Source organism: Mytilus trossulus, chromosome 11 (genome assembly GCF_036588685.1).
Source record: "Mytilus trossulus isolate FHL-02 chromosome 11, PNRI_Mtr1.1.1.hap1, whole genome shotgun sequence".
NCBI lineage: Eukaryota > Metazoa > Mollusca > Bivalvia > Mytilida > Mytilidae > Mytilus > Mytilus trossulus.
The window spans coordinates 45,987,277-45,996,097 of record NC_086383.1 but is presented as its reverse complement, the minus strand read 5'-3'; the positions used below and the strand labels follow the sequence as shown (position 1 = coordinate 45,996,097).

The following is an 8,821-nucleotide window of genomic DNA, read 5'->3' as shown; positions in this document are numbered from 1 at the left end:
AAAGTGGAAAGACCTAAATACCAAATGTTTAGTGAACAATTAAAGGTCTTTCCACCCAAAATGATATCTTTTGATACTCAATTATGAAAAACCAGTTAAAATGATAGATTTTTGTATGCTGACAAACGAGACAATTTTAGATTTGCCAAAACATCAATTTCCCTCGGTAGCAATGTACATTTGTACCAACTTTATCTGCTTATGGGATAAACATTCCTAACTTATTCAGTATTCTGGGGTTTGCAGCTCCTATTCAGACACCAGTGTCTGAGCAGAAGGTTTATGAACCAGAGGTATGTCAAAGAGCGTCTTGTCCTTTTTTCTAAAAGAGTTCATCGGAAGGTACCGAGACCTTGTTGATAAATATTCCGCATCATCCTCATAAAAAATACACGATGGTGTTGAAATATAGAGTATGTGTATCGACATTGTTAACCATCTATAAGTGCAATGGTCATTTTTTGTATTCTAGTCTTTAATTTTTTCTAATGTGCTTTGTCTAAATGCTTTTTTTTGGGGCTTCTTTGTTACATATATATTTGTTTGTTTTTATACTGGTAAAGATTATAACACAATGTTGACTGATGTACCCATATGTTTGAAATTTTTTAATTTTCCTTGGAGTTTCAGTTTTTATACAATAACTTTAGGGTTATTTGACATGAATAGTGGATTACAATGGGAAAGAATTGATTTTTTGTAAATGCGATGTATTCATTTCATAATTTTACATTTGCATTCCTTTTGTATTTCAGCTTTATAGTATTGAGAATCTTCAGATATGTCATCGAAAAGACAACGACTAGCTAATGAAAATGTCAAACAAGGTAGAACATGTAGAACATGGATGAAAACGTAGTTGTTTTGTGTTTGCATAAAAAACGAAGGCAGAGCATTTATTTTGCATGAACAAATATCTCAAAACAATGTTTTTAATGTTTTTGAAGGAGTCAAGTTTTACCGTTGACTAGTAATATTTGTGCCACAGAACTCTTTCATAAAATAAAATCTGAACACGATTGCAGTATACTGCGCAAAACGCATGAAAAAAATATTTAGAATAACAACCATCATCAAACCTATATGCTATTAATGCCTAGGTCACACATGCACGGATCACATCACCACTACGGATATGATCCCGGTATGAAGTTTCCGTAATGCGATACGGATCCGATACGGATACACAACGGTGTGACTACATGTACTGGTGTTGATGTATCTACCAGAGTTAAGTGTAGGAAAGTGAACAGATGATTTATTCTGTTTTGGTTTTATTAAATGATTTATTAGTCTGTCGGTACCAGGTAGTTCTTCGTAATACTTGGACCATCGACTTCATGTAGTTCTTGATACATATTTGGGTCTATATTATGCGGGAACTTGTCCCGTCTTTGTAATCCGTGTTGTAAATTTTCTTCCATGGTTTTATCAACTCTTTTTGCGGGGAACTGCTCACATTGATGTTATATTATTAGGGAACTAGCTTGGACTCGGCATGACAATGGTTACTTTAAAAGACAATCCAGTCTGCTAACTACATTTTATTCTGGTTCACAGTCTAATTAACCAAATAGTTTTGCACGACTTTATATAGCAGACTGGACTTAAATTGACACGTTATATTTTGTTACTCAATACAATAGCTTTCTCTGATCTCTTTTAATAAACAATGGAATTTGTCGGTAAAGGCAGAATTACTTAATCTTAATTGTTCAAGTCTATTAATTTTTAAAGTATAAACAATTATCTTTATGCCTTCGAAGCTGACACATTTATCAATTAGATGGGGGACATTTTTGAGACAACGTTGTTAAATATGCTTAAAAGATTAAACACTTTGCATTTATATTTTTAGGAAATTGTCCTATAAACAAGTTTAGTTAAACTTTCTTTAATTTGTTTTATTTACGGTAGTTTTTTCTGTCATATGACATTCTTTTGAACGTGTGTGCATTTTTCCATTAACCAACAAAACTTTATTTGTAATTTATTAATAAATATTATCTTTTAATAACACGCATTTTTGCTTCATTATAGTTAATTGCAAAGGATTTAGAAATACCTGAAAATTTAGAATTCATCATGGGTAAAAGGAGATTACTACCTAAATTAACTACTAGTATAACTTTGAGTAACCCGAAAAATCTAAATGAATTAAAGCAAGCTGCAATAATAGCTGAATATTTTTTGCATCATTATATATTACCCCTTTGTTTCAAAATTTTTGTCCCATAAAATTAGTAGATAGTTATAAAAGGTACCAGGATTATAATTAAGTACTGCAGACTCGCGTTTCGTCTACATAAGACTCATCAGTGACGCTCACATCAAAAATTTATAAAGCCAAACAAGTAAAAAGTTGAAGAGCATTGAGGATCCAAAAGTCCCAAAAGTTGTGCCAAATACGGCTAAGGTTATCTATTCCTGGGATAAGAAAATCCTTAGTTAGAACTATATGTGGTTTGATATGAGATAACACATAGTATCAATAATAGTTCAAAGTGTTTTGGTCATTCTGTCATTTTGATGTGCTGTCTGTTTTTCCCTGGCTCGAATAAATCCACTGATTTGAAACAAATTGTTCAATATACATTATTTAACACAGTTTTTTTTCATTTCTATCAATTTTCACATTAGTATCACGATGTATCTATATTTCTCTTTAAATTATCTTATCTATCTCTTTGTTCTAAGCTGATGAATTTTCGAGGCTGTAGTCCCGGACTAATCACCATGCAGGATACTCAGGAATATGAAACGACAAAAGAAATAGTTAGCTTATGCATATATAATAAAACGTACTAAGTAATAAGACAATTTATGTACATCACAGAACTTAAAAAAATTTAACAACATTTTTTTTTACAATTTTCAATGTTTTGTATATTCGTAAATATCTATAAACTTGGTTATTTAAAAAGGTAACGATGTCTCGCAAGTAAAATAATTAAATATGTAGATTCTTTACAAGTTTTTGCGTAATTATAATTAACTCACACAATAGTTGCGAGTGCAGCTACGACTTAAACAAAATCAAATAATAAGTAAGCTTACACGGTACACCACAAATGCATTACTGTTCCAGAACAAACAACTTACATACTCATACCATATTTTTATTTTAACAAGTTAGTATTTTCTTTGCTATACAATAACGTTTTTTTTTTAAGTATTCGAGCGAACACAAAGTTTATTTCACACATATTTGGCATTATCGGATCCGTAAATCAGCTCTTACCCTGTCTTGCAGGTGGCAGCTCAACTATTTGTAACTTTTAGCTTCTTTTCGTCACAATATTTATTTTCAGTATCCATTATATCTTTTAATCTAAATGATTTTCTTTTCTCATTTCCATTACATATAAGTTATCTGTGCTTTAGAGTGCAAGTTTACCACAAAACAGCTTATTGTCTAAGGTATGCGACCAACCTCAAGTTTTTTTTTTTATTAATATGCATTTTTATAGTTGAAATCAAACTAGTCAAGATGAATCACTGTAGCTGGTCTAGAAACAGCTGATCACTTATTTAAGATACTGCTAAAATAGCAATAAAAATTCTTATGGTTCATCTTGGCCTAATTCAATATCAGCGGCCTAAATTTTAGAGCTTTTAAATTTTGTGATGTTACTTGGTCACTAAAGAAAGCTAAATTGCATAATTGGCTTCTTGAAACCAACAGATATAAAGACTTGTAAATCTATTTAGACATTACATTTGTTTTATAACATATCAATATTTCTTTATGGATTTGTCTGTTTTACAAGTAAACTAGCTGGCCTTTTTCTCTTCGTGCCTGATTTTGTGTAAAACTCAACCAATAGACCTTCACCTATGTTTTCTTCAGGAACCCATGTGGTCTTTTTATAACCTACCCATTTGACCTTATAATAACTTTTGCCTTGCCTACGCTTTTTGGGAAGTATTTTTTCTACTGTGAAGTCATTATCTTCATCATTTGTCTCATCATTTTGTTGCATCTGTGCATCATTTTGTTGCATCTGTGCATCATTTTGTTGAATTTGTGAATCATTAGTTTGTGATCTATCTATATTGTCATTTCGAACATGACAGAAAAAACTAAAGTAAATAAAACAAATTCAAGAAAGTTTAACTTGTTTATAGGACAATTTCCTAAATGTAAAATGTTTAATCTTTTAAGCATATTTGATAACGTTGTCTCAAAAATGTCCCCCACCTAATTGATAAATGTGTCAGCTTCGAATGCATAAAGGTAATTGTATATACTTTTATAATTAATATTTGGTTGATTAGACAGTGAACCAGAATAAAATGAAGTTAGGACTGGATTGTCTTTTAAAGGTCCTGTTGTCAAAAGTAAAAACACACAATCTTATTAAAATGTTGATCTCTGATTACGTCATACTACATATGAGCATATGTAGTATGACGTAATCAGAGATCAACATTTTAATCAGATTGAAAAACACAAAAAATACTGAACTCCGAGGAAAATTCAAAAAGGAAAGTCCAAAATCAAAAGGCAAAATCAAAAGTCCAAACGCATCAAACGAATGGATAACAACTGTCTTATTTCTGACTTGGTACAAGCATTTTCTTATATAGAAAATAATGGATTGAACCTGGTTTTATAGCTAGCTAAACCTCTCACTTGTACGACAGTCGCATCAAATTCTATTACATTGTCAACGATGCATGATCAAAACAAACATACTTAAAGAGTAAAAATGTCATGCCGAGTTCAAGCTAGTTCTATTCTTTCAAAGTTCATAAATGCAGCTGGGTTTTCTGCAAAAAGTTCAGTTATGAGGGCTTCAAACATGTCATACTGGCCATGAATAGGTCTTCGAAAAAGCCAGTTCCTGGTACACCATTTCTGTGCCTGTAACGTACTAAACCGAAAAAGACTTTGAGAACCCTAGCTGATCGCTAGATATTCATATTGAAACGAAATAGTAATAAAAAAAAAATTGTGCCCTGACGAATTCGTAAAAAGTCCTTAAAAAATTTCGTAACAAATCGACCAGGTAACAAATCGTATTGTATTCTCAACACGTGTGTGGTGTGACCGTACTAGACTAAGCACATGTTACTCCTGAACTAATCGAAGACTTCCATTGGGCCTACGAATAAGTACGGACTACTGAAAACAGTTCTGATAAGGTCTAAAACGTATCAATACGTTTTAATACTGTTTGATAAGGATATAGTACGGTTGTTTGGTCCGTGATCAAATTTTGCGCATGTTAAAAAATGCGGATATGCCAGTACTAAGTACTACGTATGACTACGGATATAATACGGAAATCTGCGATTCATTACAGATTGTCACGAATGATAACGGATCATATCTGTAGCTTATCCAGCATCAATCCGTGAATGTGTGATCTAGGCATAAAAATCCTACTATTATAACTTTTAAATAGTTCGAAGAGTAAAGAAAACAAATTGTTTACTGAATAGAATAAAATTTAAAAAATGAGCATTCCAAACAGAGTTGTCTAGGTTAATTATTAATCAAAATATGCAGTTAAAGCGAATATGGTAAGTCGACTAAAAAATCATTAAGTTTGCATAAAATGAAAATTAAGTGTTGAAACTGATCAGATGAGTAGTAATTGTTTTTTTTATATTTAACTGACATTATAGTTAAAAAATCCCGGAGAGAGAATGACAGGCCAACATGGGAAAGGCAGTTTCCGGTGAATGGACAAGGGACATTAGTTTTCAACAAAGACACCAAGGTCCCTTTCATTATCTCAGTGGAAAACGAAAAGGGGCATTATGGACTTTCAATTCATATTGACAAAGATCATGTCGTGTTCGTTAAGAGAAAAGGCGAAGAAACAACGGAACTTTCTTGGATCCACGAAAAAGAATGTGGCATTGAAAAAGGCAAGATTTCATATTGGTACAGTTATGACCGAGACAGCCTCGTTCTGAAGTATGGAAAGGGGTACCGAATGGAGGAAACCACCATTTTAACTCACGACTTTCTCAAAAATGCAGCTTCAGAAAAGGAAAAGGAAGAAATAAGGAAAGAATTGTATCCGTACTTCAATGCAGCAGAAAAGAAGTTCATCAGAAAGTATGAAGCAATGTCCAACTATTCAAAAGGTAAGGAGAAAAGCAAAATGTCAACGATCATTGAAAATCTCACACGTTGATAATTAAGGTTTCAAACGGATAAGCAACATTTATTTTATACATCAAACAGATTTAATTGCTATACATAGGGGTTTTCTAGTAAACAAAATAAAAACGCTCTCAAAAGATAACAAATCTTACACAGATTTCAAATACAAATCTCTTAATGCGAGAAATAGATAACATACCATGACCCATAAGAGATATATATTAATTAAATTATATACCAGTATACTTCCAGCATTAAATTGACAATTCATGAAAATACACTCGTTGATAATTAGATTCTGTAATCTACGAACATGTTGATTTGGCTGGATAAAGTTATTTAAGTGAATGTTCATACTCTTTCAAGATACGGCTCAATCCACATCATGAATTACAACAAACATGTATCTTCACCGCATGCAAAACCAATAAAAGAGTTTGATGCGCGTGAAGGTGATGTCACGTGGATAAATCGAAACTGGTACCAAACACACAAGCTCAAAAAAATACCAGCAATGATTACTGTGCAACGATTCAGTTTTACAACTACGACGCAGGTGATACCACTCATTGGCCGTATTTTGATTACATCAGCGAAAACTCAACAATTGAAGAGTTTTTTCCTAATTCCGACTTTACATTTCGAGAAATGCGCGTACAAGTCTTGAAAGAGTATGAACATTCACTTAAATAACTTTATCCAGTACCGGTCGATATTTAAAGGTTTCCGATGGAAAGGTAACGAAAGTCGACCTACAATACTCCCTTATAGGACATGTCATCATGTCGGTGTATTCGAACAGTTCCATGGATCTTGAATATGTTCCTCTGAGTTAATGTTTTCATCTTCGTATTTATAGACTTTCTTTTATTATAATATATCGATGCATATTTTATCTATTTTGAAAAAAAGCTGCTTGCTTATTATGTGCCCCTGACAGCACCATGGAAATAGAATAGTTTAATCCAGTTTTCAATATTTTTAGAATCACAGTATTCGTCAATGTCACAACATATGGTATTACTATATAAAATAATAATTATTGTGTAAATTTCTTTCCTTTTCATTTTATCACGGGTTCTTCTTGCATTTATTTAATAATAACAGGCTAGCTCCACCATTTAATCATCACCCGTGATATATTTCAAGCGCGGATCCAGTCATTTTGAAAGAAGGTTCAGATCCGCCAATGATTTCACGGGTTTCATTGTGTTATTTTCTCTCTATTAAATGATTGGGCAGTCTAATTGTTTGTAGGCTTTCTTAGCGTGAATTTAAAATGCGAAATATCAGCAGACAGATGCATGTATGTAGCACTATTAACACTTTAAACACTAACACATACTGCATATATTTAGTTTTTAACATGGGATTCCTCACCATATACTATATTTCCAGTCATTTGTTATTTACTTGTGTGTTCCAAGGACAGAATTAAAACCACCCGTTAACAACTGTTTCGTCTATTATATTTCTTTGCTAGGACATTACATAGTGTGAGTCAGTACACTGCCATGGTTGTAAAGTATAGTTATGTTCAATGCTAAATATGAGGTTTCCGGAGTAGTAAGTGATGTTTTTTCTGTCCACTCTGACATCTTTCAAGATACTAGTAATAAAATTCCAGTAGTAACCAACTAGGACGGGTTCATATAGAAACTTTTGAAAGCAGAGAAAACTTAACACCTTTATGTTCGGAATGACTTAAACAGATGACAAATTCTAAAAATCCAGGCTTAGAATTAGACGCATGTGCATTAGTGATGTGATTATAGCTAACTTTTCCCGGGTTCTATTATGTATTTAAATACTAACACAGAGATATGTCTTGTTTGTAAGCGATTTAGATTTCATTTAAACCCCAAAATCAATCGCAACCTTCCATTGTTGGTATAAAGTCTTGTGGTATACTTCGTGAAAATCCATAAACTTATACTCAAATTATTGTCGGAAATCAGAAAATCTTATTTTTGTGGCCTCGAATTTTTAAAACGTTTGCTTCATGTCCCCGAAACAAACTATTGTAGGCTTCCTGTTGAGGTGTAGAACCTTGAGCTAAAATTTCATAGAGATCAAACACCTATACAGAAGTCATCCAAAATCGATCGCTGTCTTACACTCATGGTATGGAACTTTATGGTACATTTTAAAATATATCTGGAAACCAAAATGCATTCGGTTGACGACGCTGACAACACCATCACATTATAAAAATTCTATTATACGAAAATACGGTAAAATATGTTGAATTTGCTAAACTTTAGGTCAAAACTTCTTTGATACAGGCAACGGTAATATACCGCTGTTCGAAATTCATAAATCGATTGAGAGAAAAAAAATCCGGGTTAAAAACTAAAACTGAGGGAAACACATCAAATATAAGAGAACTTCGACACAACAATTAATTATATATAAATGTAACACATACATAAACGAAACATAATATAACAATGGCCATTTTCCTAACTGGGTACAGGACATTTTAAGGAAAAAATGGTGGGTTGTCCTGGTTTTGTTGCTAGCCAAACATTTCGCTTTTATGTCAATCTTAAAAATCACATTTAAATGACAACATTACATGACAGAACTACAATACAAAAAAATGGGAGAACATATAGAACAGAGAAACACACAAATAATAGCTATCAACAGGTACCAGGTTTATGATTTCATACGCCAAACGCGCGTTTCGTCTACACA

The 8,821-nt window shown here is 32.5% G+C and overlaps 1 pseudogene; it reads left to right on the top strand.

Annotated features, from left to right (window-relative positions):
- The first annotated feature begins 753 nt into the window (after nt 1–753).
- On the top strand, nt 754–7,033 carry LOC134690086 (uncharacterized; annotated as a pseudogene).
- The last annotated feature ends 1,788 nt before the right edge of the window (nt 7,034–8,821 follow it).